Below are 12264 nucleotides of genomic sequence, written 5' to 3'. Positions count from 1 at the left end.
ATCCGTCTGTAGAATTAACTACTTCTAAAAGTGTGAAGAACTGGGAATGAAGACAAAATGGCCTTTAAGTCAGAGAAGGACCTCTCACAATCATCGATCCAGAAAATGGTGAGTTTTTTTCAGCCCTTCGTCAGATCAGTAAGAGGGGCAGCCCAATACATGATATTCGGAATGAAACATCTATAATACTCACCAAGACCTAGGAAAGCACAAACCTGTTTCTGTGCTTCCAGAAATGGATAGGCAAGCACCTTGTAAAACTGAGGTTTAATCAAACCATTCCCCCAAATAATGCATTTCTAACATCCCCAATTTACACTTCTCAATCGGTCATGCACCGCTTGCAAGAAGTCAAGATGCAACCTCCAATCATTATTGAAAATAACTATATCATCGAGATATGCCCCAGCATACTCAGAATGTGATCTCAGAATTGGATGAATCAAGCTCTAAAAAGTCAGCAGTGCACCATGGAATCCAAATGGGAACCTGCTGAATTTGAACAACCCATCCTGAGTGGCAAATGTGGTCTTCTTGCAACTGGATGCCTCCAGGGGTATCTACGTGAGATCCAGGGTGGAAATATACAAGGCTTGACTAAATTTCTCAAACAAGTCATCAATACACAGTATTGGGTACGCATTAAACTTGGAAATCTTATTCAAACGTCTAAAATTTATACAGAACCAAACCAAACCATCTGGGTTTCAAACAAGAACAACTGTGTTTCGCCACTTGCTTTTACTTTCACTACTTACACCCAGTTCAAGCATCTTCCTCACCTCCTTGCATATCACATTCCTCATCACTTCTGGGAGACGACCTTGTCTCCACCAATTTCAGTCTGCCTAGGCATGGCCAAAAACACATTTGAGTTCCTCCCGATTACTGACAGCAACTCAACCTTCTGGGTGTTTGTCAGATCATCAACAATAGCAACCTCTGTCTGAGAGACAGACATGGCAAACACCTTGAGTAGTTTGTGCCACACTTTGAAAAGGATCAACAGCAGGACCTGATTGTCCTTTTTGAATTTGTGAAGATTGCTTTTCTTGTTATAATTACATTTTTGTGCTTTCAGTTTGCACTGTTGATGCTCCACCTCAATAGAAGAAAATTTAAAGATCTGCTCTGCTCAAATCAACAAATTTCACCTCATTAGTTGCACTGCATACTCCTGCCTATTCCTCCCAAATAATATCCAACAGCCCTCATGGTCAGCATCCAGATAACAGTTCGAATTGATTTAAGCCAGTGGATGCCTTGGGGGACTCCTGAATAGCAAAAAGGAGGAAGGGCAACACGGTTTCCCAGGAGGTTGGATCATCGTGTGCTACCCTCTGAATCATTTGTTTTAAAGTCTTGTTAAATCGTTCATTCAGATCATTTGTCTGTGTTGGATAACAGTGGTGTTCATTTGTTTAATTGCATGGTTCTCACACAGCTGTTTCATGATGCAAGGAGTGAAGGCCATATCCTGGTCAGTTAGTATCTTGTGAGGAATGCTAGTATATACATGAATATTTCTGATAGAGCCTTTGCAATAGCTTGGGCGTTGGCCTTCTGCAGAGCAGCAACCTCGGTTATCTTGTTGCATTATCAACCAACATGAGCATGTACTGATAACCATTCTTATACTTGGGAAATGAGCCAACAATGTCTAAACCAACCCTTTCAAAAGGGACATCCAAAATAGACATCGGTGAAAGTGGAGCCCTAGCAGGTCAATGACAGGGCAAGACTTACAAAATTGTTCCATGTCTTGGCCCATATTCAGCCAATAAAGGCATTTCGAAATGTGATCATGGGTCTTCTCTGTGTCAAGATGATGCGCCCCCAAGACATGGCTGTGAACATTTTTTAAAACTGTCTCTCTGTGCCCACTCATGACCACCAACTGCTCAATCAGCCATTCCCCTATGCAATCGGAAATCACCCAATACAAGAAACCATACCTAATTAAAAAGTATGGTGTTTTGAAATTCGTGCCTTTCCGCTACATATAGTAAGAGTCATTTGCGACATGTGCTTGTTGAAATGCAAAGCTGCTGTCAGCCCATTGCAAGTCTGCAAACTCAGTTGGAGTGTCAGTCTCCACTTCCTCCAGGCTGGTGAATCTCCCCGCTCTTCTCCAGCCATTGTTTCTCTGGGGCTGTAGCTGCTGTCTGGTCTATGCAGGTTGAAGGTGTGAACACCTGATGCAAAGAGTACTCCAATTGTCCCAGAATATCAGATGAGGGCTTGTCCCCTACCTCACTGGACAAGTCATGTTTAATCTCTAAATTGGCTCTTTGACTGACCTTGTCAGCAGCGAGCCCCACCCTCTTGACTACAGAGAGAGGTGCCCTGCAGGTTGCTAGGACGCATAGGAAGAGGGCATTCCTCTTCCCTATTAAAAGAGGCCAGGGTGAAGTGTCTGATAATGGCAGTCCAAACTTTAAAGTTACTGCATTTTAATTTCAGAGGGAGTAAGATAGTCTCATATTTTTTAACGTCTTCATGAACACAGAAAATGTTAACTTGGTCTGTATGTGTGTAGGTAACCTGCTGGAGCAAGTCATGACACACTACACAGAGGTCACTATCAGAGTCCAACAGGGCCTGGATTTCACATCTGGCCAACTTAAGTGACCTTGAAGTTTTCTCTCTTCAATATGACAGGGAAAGCCTGAGAATCACATGCCTGGTCCAGATCGAAGTCCATGAACTATGCAGGCAAGAGACAGCACTTCCATCACAAAAGGCAGCATCTCATCATAAAATTCTTCCTTTATCTCTGACAAGACCGAGTCAATAATGAGCTTTTCCACATTATGCTTGAAGGTGTCTCCATGAAACAAACTTTGAATCAGATCTACCAAATCCTGGACCTGTCTCCGAATGGAGTGATCCAGAACAATTTGCCACAGCCGAAACTGACGTCCTTGGGCAAAGGGGCTCATAGCCATGTAGGAGAGGATCTGTTGCTTCAGGATATTGTAATTATCAAGCCTTTCGGGTGGAAGATTTAGCATAGCCAGTCAAAATGGGAGCCAAAATAGCTGCCCAGCCTCTCGTCCCAGCGCATCAATGTTACTGTGCATTCAAAACAGAATAGGAAACACTTGGGTTGGGTTCACCTGCCCATCCCGGGTACGAGCAAGGGCAGGAGTGCCTGCAGGAGTCTTATCGGGCTCCGGCGGGAGAGGAACATCGTATGGCTGTTAAAGATCCATAGGTGAAAGTCCCCACATCTGGTACTATGTGACGCGTCAGTCACTGTCTGGCACCTGTAAGAAAACGCTGAGTCCACAGGCTTCAGGAAAATCAATTTTATCCCAATCAAAATAGGCACAGTCAATGTCTTTATTCAAATGGGAGCTACCGCTATAATATACACAGAAAGAATCCCTGCTTGTGTTGACAGAGTTTCGGCACACCGTGCAGCTGGGGGATTTTTGTAGTCTCAAAAAAACCTCATAGAATCCACAAACATGGACAAAGAGAGACACGTGATGCCAACTTAAATTGCATCATGCTGGTACCACTAACCACGAGTCATTGCATTGCAGCAAATGGTGGTGCTTGCTAAAAAAAACAAAAACACGGTGTTGCTGCATTGTAAAGATAAAATAACAAGTATCAAGTAAAAACAAAAGTAGAAAATGAAAGTGAAACTGAATACAAAAAATGGAAAATGCAAATAAAATTTAACAAGCTCTAAAGAAAATGAATAAAGTACACGTTATCCAATTACTGTACTGGGTTAATGTATTTTAATCTTATTGTCTTTTGCAGTATTTTGGCTGAGATATTATAGACTGTGTAATTTGTATTTTCAAATTAAGTGACAGGTGTATGGTACAGTGGATATTAAGTCTAAGGTTCAAACACAACCTGCAGCCCGTTCAGTATGTGTGAGGAGTTTATACATTTTTATCAGGTCTGTATGGATTTTTTCTCTGAATACTCTGCTGTTGTACCCCACATCCCAAAGGCATGCAAGATACATTAAATATCAATTCTGTTTTGGCTTCATGATTTTAAGTGATTATGTCCTGTGATGGCACCTATTCCTAGATTGGAGTCTCTTTTACTGCCAATACTACCTGCATAACCTTTGTCCCTTACTATTCTGAATTACATTGGGCAGATTAAAGTTTGGATAAATGGATTAAATTACAAAGAAAATATTTTGGATTAATATATTAATAACAAATAATGGGTTAATATACAGAATAGCAGAATGTGCTCTCTATAGATGTAAAAACAACTTGCAAACAGTACTAGAATGTCCTAGCAAACACTGTGGGATTTAGCATTCTTCAGCTGCAATCCTAACACTGTCTGCTGGAGATTTAAATAAAGATAACAGGAGGACATTGTACTTCACCGAATAACAACTTCAAAAATTAAACAGAATTAGCTGTCTTCTTTTAAAAATTTCAGAAATGAAAAAAGAATTAATTTGTATTCGTGAATAGCTGCTGGCTACAGCTGCAGATGCAGTATGTTCCATGAAGCACACTTATGAAATCAAGATTTATCTGAGTAAGTCTAGTATGAATATAACTCATTTTACAATCGAGGATCTATCTGTTTCTCTGAATTCAAAGTGTTTCTCATTAACTTAAGAGACGCTTATGCTTGTGCACACTTGTGATATTTAAGCAGCACCAAAAAAGGATCATCTAGAACATTTATGACGACTCAAAGAGCTCATAGAAGGCCGCAACATCTACAGACTTCTAGTGTGAAGCTAATAGGATACATGTTGCATTATTTGATAGTCTTGAGAAGCTTTAAGTTTTATTCAATTCTAAAATAGAAGAACATATAACTGGGACTGGGTCTTTCCAGCAGCTGAACAAGATCTAATAATTAATCTGTAATAACATGAAAAAGGAAATATAAGCATTATTAAGAAAGCTAGAAAATATTTGTGGCAGTCAATAACAGATCAAAAAAATGCCTAAATACATTACAGCTCTAAATTTGTGCATTGAAAAACTAAATGTTATTGACTTTTAAATTAAAGGATTTCTTTTCAATTACACTTTTTGATTATAAACTGTGAATTTCATACTTTAAATACTTAAAAGAACTGCATATTCCCTGTGGCAGGCATTTGGCAACTAGTGAAAATTAACTAAAAGAACATACTTCAGATTACTAGAATACACATTTATATCCATCCATCCATCCATTCTCTTCCACTTATCCGAGATCAGGTCGCGGGGGGTAGCAGCTTGAGCAGAGATGCCCAGAGTTCCCTTTCCTCAGCCACTTCTAGCTCTTCCGGGGGAATCCCGAGGCGTTCCCAGGCCAGCTGGGAGACATAGATCCTCCAGCGTGTCCTTGGTCTTCCCTGGGGCCTCCTCACGGTTGGACGTGCCCGGAACACCTCAGTAGGGAGGCGTCCAGGAGGCATCCTGATCAGATGCCCGAGCCACCTCATCTGACTCCTCTCGATGCGGAGGAGCACTGGCTCTACTCTGAGCCCTTCCCAGATGACTGAGCTTCTCACCTTATCTTTAAGGGAAAGCCCAAACACTCTGTGTAGGAAACTCACTTCAGCCGCTTGTATTCGCGATCTCGTTCTTTCAGTCACTACCCATAGCTCATGACCATAGGTGAGGGTAGGAATGTAGATCAACTGGTAAATTGAGAGCTTTGCCTTACGGCTCAGCTCCTTTTTCACCACGACAGACCAATGCAGAGCCCGCATCACTGCGGACACTGCACCGATCTGCCTGTCGATCTCACGCTCCATTGTTCTCTCACTCATGAATACTTAAACTCCTCCACTTGGGGCAGGATCTCTCACTCCACCCTTTTTCGGCTGAGGACCATGCTCTCGGATTTGGAGGTGCTGATTCCCATCCCAACCGCTTCACACTCAGCTGCGAACCTATCCAGAGAGAGCTGAAGATCACGGCCTGATGAAACAAACAGGACAACATCATCTGCAAAAAGCAGTGACCCAATCCTGAGTCCACCAAACCTGGTTGCGTCTAGAAATTCTGTCCATAAACGTTATGAACAGAATCAGTGACAAAGGGCAGCCCTGGCAGAGTCCAACTCTCACTGGAAACAGGTTCGACTTACTGCCGGCAATGCGGACCAAGCTCTGACACCAGTTGTACAGTGACCCAACAGCCCTTATCAGGGGATCCAGTACCCCATACTCCCGGAACACCACCCACAGGATTCCCAAAGGGACACGGTCGAACAGCTTTTCCAATTCAACAAAACACATGTAGACTGGTTGGGCAAACTCCCATGCACCCTCCAGGACCCTGTTAAGGGTGTAGAGCTGGTCCACTGTTCCACAACCAGGACAAAAACCACACTGTTCCTCCTGAATCCGAGGTTCGACTATCTGATGGACCCTCCTCTCCAGGACCCCCGAATAGACTTTTTCAGGGAGGCTGAGGAGTGTGATCCCTCTGTAGATGGAACACACCCTCTGGTCCCTGTTCCTAAAGAGGGGGACCACCACCCCAGTCTGCCAATCCAGAGGCACTGTCCCCGATGCCCAGGTGATGTTGCAGAGGTGTGTCAACCAAGACAATCCTACAACATCCAGAGCCTTGAGGAACTCCGGGCGTATCTCATCCACCCCTGGGGCACTGCCAACAAGGAGTTTTTTGACCACTTCGGTGACCTCAGTCCCAGAGATGGGGGAGCCCAACTCCAAGTCTCCAGGCTCCGCTTCCTCATTGTAAGGCATATTAGTGGGATTGAGGAGGTCTTCGAAGTACTCCCCCCACAGACCCGCAATGTCCCGAGTCGAAGTCAGCAGGGCAGCAACCCCCCCATATACAGTGTTGACACTGCACTGCTTTCCACTCCTGAGATGCCGGATGGTGGACCAGAATCTCCTTGAAGCCATCTGAAAGTCGTTCTCCATGGCCTCCCCAAACTCCTCCCACGCCCGAGTTTTTGCCTCAGCAACCACCGAAGCCACATTCCACTAGCTGCCTCCAGAGTCCCACAGGACAAAAGGATCCTGTAGGAGTCCTTCTTTAGCTTGACAGCATCCCTCAACACCGGTTTCCACCAACGGGTTCGGGGACTGCCGCCACGACAGGCACCGACCACCTTATGGCCACAGCTCCGGTCAGCCGCCTCAACAATAGAGGCACGGAACATGGCCCATTCGGACTCAATGTCCCCCACCCCCACGTGGTCGAAGTTCTGGTGGAGGTGGGAGTTGAAGCTGCTTCTGACAGGGGACTCTGCCAGACGTTCCCAGCAGACCGTCACAACACGTTTGGGCCTACCAAGCCCGACCGGCATCCTTCCCCACCATCAAAACCAACTCACCACCAGGTGGTGATCGGTTGACAGCTCCGCCCCTCTCTTCACCCGAGTGTCCAAGACATGTGGCAAGTCCAACGACACGACCACAAAGTCAATCATTGAACTGAGGCCTAAGGTGTCCTGGTGCCAAGTGCATATATGAACACCCCTATGCTTGAACATGGTGTTCGTTATGGACAATTCATGATGAGCACAGAAGTCCAATAATAAACCACTCGGGTTCAGATCGAGGGGGCCATTTCTTCCAATCACGCCCTTCCAGGTCTCACTGTCATTGCCCACGTGAGCACTGAAGTCTCCTAGCAGAACGAGGGAGTCTCCAGAAGGTATGCGCTCTAGCACCCCCTGCAGGGACTCCAAAAAGGGTGGGTAATCCAGACTGCTGTTTGGCACATATGCACAAACAACAGTTAGGACCCGTCCCCCCCATCCGAAGGCAGAGGGAGGCTACCCTCTCATCCACCGGGGTAACCCCCAATGAACAGGCTACAAGTCGGGGGCCAATACGTATACCCGCTCGGCACCTCTCACCGGGGGCAACTCTAGAGTGGTAAAGAGTCCAGCCCCTCTCAAGGAGATTGGTTCCAGAGTCTGAGCTGTACGTCGAGTTGAGCCTGACTATATTTAGCCGGAACCTCTCGATCTCGCGCACTAGCTCAGGCTCCTTCCCTTTCAGAGAGGTGACATTCCATGTCCCAAGAGCCAGCTTCTGTAGCCGAGGATTGGACCACCAAGGTCCCTGCCTTCGGCCACCACTCAACTCACACTGCACCCAACCTCCTTGGCCCCTCCGCTAAGTGGTGAGCCCATGGGAAGGGGGACCCAAGTTGCCTCTTGTGTCTGGGCGAGGGAAAACACAGTCCAAAATTTTTATTCTTCATAGGAGGTTTGATGAACCGCTCTTTGTCTCATCCCTCAACTAGGACCAGTTTGCCTTGGGTGACCCTACCAGGGGCATAAAGCAAACAATATGCAAACAAAAAAATGTGCATTTAGCGAACAAAAAGAAAGCAGCAGCTTTCGATTGTTTAGGGTAAAATCTGCTTTTAGGGACACACTGGGAACCTCCTGGCACACCAAAGGCTTTTTCAAGATTCCCTGCATAGCTTACAAAGCACAGAAACACACCAAATGCAAAGAAAACTAAATTTGATTCAAACAAGTATGCACAACGGTCAAGCATTTGGTGCTGCAAGTTGACATGGCAAGCAGAACTTCAGTTAATTCAATATTTTAGTTTTTTTTTTTCCAATTCTACAGTTGTTGGTATATTCCTAGGGGTTGATGCTATCATTTAAAAGTTTTTTGTTTTTAATTTTGCTGTTGATGTAAACCCCCCCAATCCCAGCTTCTTTATTTATCAGATTTTCAAGGAATGGGCATATTATGGATAATCCTAAAGGGTGATGGAAAGCAAAGTGACTATTTGTACATTAATAGTATGCACAAACATCTGAATGTAAACCATTGCTATGACTACCAGACCATGCTTATCAATTTTAATAATTATAGTTTCTATTTCACTGAGGATCCTCAATTACAAAACATTTTGTCTTTATCTCCCTATTGAAAAGGGAACAATGTGAACTATAATAAGAATAATAAAGAGGTTTAATGCAATTAATTATTGAGGCATTCAATTGAATCTATCTAATAGATGTTACTCTTTATTATTATACACTATACATACAAATATTGTCATGGCATATATATGAAAAAAATGACAATTGGCTTTCTTTCTTATCCTTATTTCTGCAGGTGGCTTAAAAGCTCTAAGTAGTATGTGATCTGCTTCAATAAGACATTCAAGGAAAGGATCTCACAATACTTGATCCTGAAAGGTCTTTAACTGTGGCATTTTTTTTCTTGTACATTACATATCTATAAACATCTTTGTCTACTTTCTGCTAGACATTTGCCAAGAATTGGTACCTTCTATAATTAACAATGTTAGCTACGTGGAACACGACCATTAAAACCTATGTCACATAATAATTTCAACATGATATATTACTAGTTCTTGCTCTTTTCAATAAACAGTATAGTTTTCAATATTTAAATGATGTAACTAAGAATGCAGCCACATTAGATAGGCTAAAAAAGACAGATTTTGTTTTGTGAGTTTGAGTTTCTCATAATTTGGCAATTTCATGAACTCTTAAGCCCAAATACAATGCAAACCTTCATCATTTGCCTGGTACAAAGCAGGCTAAGAGGTGATACTTACGTAGTTGCCTCAGATTCCTTTGGTGAAACCAAAACTGGCTGAAATAAGTCCAGCTTGATGAATCAAGTGAGGTTTGCACATTGAGCTGGCTTTATAGAATACGCCAACTAGTAAGCCTTCTCAACAAATGATTCACAAAACAGCAGCAAAAGTAATAATTACATTTATTAATTTACTGAATTTAATTCAGCAGTTTGTAAATTAAATTATTGCATTGAGTAATAGAAAAATAATAATATAGCAAAACAAAGCATGAAATAAATATACAAATAATTAATGAATAAAACTAAATTTAAGGTATGCTGACAAGCAGGAACTTCTAAATAATACCTCAGAAAATAACAAGTCTTTTTGTTTGGCATCAGGTGGGTGTCATAAGGAGCGACACACCTCCGTAAATGGTGGTAAATTGAGGCCCTATGTGTGCCCATGGACTCAATTCTCAGAAGGAAACTGAAAAAACAATTATTGGTATATTTTAATAATAATAATTAAATTATAATGTTTTTTATTTATTAATGTTTATTTCTATTGCACTATATATTAATACGTTTTGCTGGGTCATTGTGTCATATTCAGCATTGTCATCACTTTTTCAATCTTTCCGCACCTGCAGTATTACACTTTAGTATTGTAAGGTATAATTACAATTCCCCAAAATGAATTGAATAATATTTTTTTTTCATATGTCTGCTACCTCTGTCCATATTTTACAGTATTTCTGTATTTCAGCCCCGAGCAGGCTACGCCCTATCTGGTTGGGACTCAATTAAAATGGGTTGTCCTTGGAAGATGGTGGCATATTCTGGAACCAACTGGCAACAAAGATAGCGTGCCCACTAACAGACTTTTGCTTTTGTTCTTTAACTTCTGAGGCTACGTATATCTAATTCTTGTGCCTAACACATTCTTGTGTTCCAAACTGCCTTTTTTTGCTTTCTGTTTGTTTGGCTCTGAGCCTTACAATTAAACAGGCCCAGCTGTTCTCCCGGCTCCTTGTGGTGTGGTCACCAGTCCCACATGGCAATTATCCATCCATCCAGTATCCAACCTACTATATCCTAACTACAGGGTCACAGGGGGTCTGCTGGAGCCAATCCCAGCCAACACAGGGCACAAGGCAGGAAACAAACCCCATGCAGGGCACCAGCCCACCGCAGGGCAGACACACACAAACACCCACACACCAAGCACACACTAGGGACAATTTAGAATCACCAATCCACCTAACCAGCATGTTTTTGGACTTTCATTTTTAGATTTTTCTAGTTCTGCATATGTTGTATTTTTAAAGAAAATGGTTGTCATAATTTCCATCCATTTTCTAACCCGCTGAATCCGAATACAGGGTCACGGGGGTCTGCTGGAGCCAATCCCAGCCAACACAGGGCACAAGGCAGGAACCAATCCTGGGTAGGGTGCCAATCCACCGCAGGACACACACAAACACACCCACACACCAAGCACACACTAGGGCCAATTTAGAATCACCAATCCACCTAACCTGCATGTCTTTGGACTGTGGGAGGAAACCGGAGTACCCAGAGGAAACCCACGCAGACACGGGGAGAACATGCAAACTCCACATGGCAATTACCTCAAGCTATTAAATGCGAAATGTTCAGTATGAATTGCAACACTTGCTGCTCTCTCCATCTGATGATCCTGTCAACAAGGCATATGACCATAACCTCATGATAGCCATCCTTGATTGACAAACCTATGTTCCACTTACAGTTATCACTCAAATGGACATACCCACTTAATAATTCAATGGGAAGTGCCACCAACATCATTTTGTTTTCCTTAAGCACCTTCCACAGTCTCAATGAAAGGTTCTTAACTACAAGATAAAAAAAAAAAACTACTAGAGTTTGGCATTGGAGCTGTGAAGATTTCAACCTGGATGAAGAAAGTGAGGTGCATAACTCAATAATGACCATACTGATTTTCAAAAGAAGAACTATAATCCCTTTACTTTAAGTGTGCTTATTGGTAGAGACATGAAATTGAAAGTGCTAAAATAAATCAATACCAGTCTCAGTGTGAATGCATGTGTGAATTTAAAAAAGAACAACCAAATTGGTTTTGAAATGGCTAAAACATAAACATTAACCCATTCAGCTGAAGCAACAAATGGTGTTAAGACTCAGAAGGACCTGGGTTGCAAAACACTTTACCACTTTACCTGTTAAGTCTCCTTTTAGGAAGAGCATTGAATACACTGGGGGCACTGCACATTTGCAAAATAAGGTGGGCAACGAAATGAGAGGGCATGATAATAAGTGTTTCTAGGATTTGTGTCCTGCAGCTTTAGATAGGTTAGGAAGTGATTTCTAGTGAAACAGCACCATAATTAAGAGCTAATGTTGGAAGGCAGAAGCCCTTTGGGATAGTTAAACTTGTGCAGTGCCCAAGGGAGCATTGGTGCAAAAGATAGACAGAGAATTGAATCTCAATCTGAAAGGAAATGTGTATTTTTTTCTGCAAGATGTTCAATTCTGTTCAACCCAAGAGATGTCACTGGTGTTGGTGACTCTTCTGAGTGGGAGAAAATAAAAGCGAAAACAAAGACCACTTAGTCAACAGATGTTAGAAAATGGTTTAAAGCCAAGGAAAATCATTATATATAATGTTGTTTTCGGAGTATCTACAGGTAGCTAATTTCGTCAAGATACAGAGATATAAATACAGATAAAAAGCTGTTCTGAGGACCCAGTTCTACAAGAGCT

The sequence above is a fragment of the Polypterus senegalus genome, chromosome 10 (assembly GCF_016835505.1).
Source record: "Polypterus senegalus isolate Bchr_013 chromosome 10, ASM1683550v1, whole genome shotgun sequence".
NCBI lineage: Eukaryota > Metazoa > Chordata > Cladistia > Polypteriformes > Polypteridae > Polypterus > Polypterus senegalus.
Note: the sequence above shows the minus strand (reverse complement) of the source record.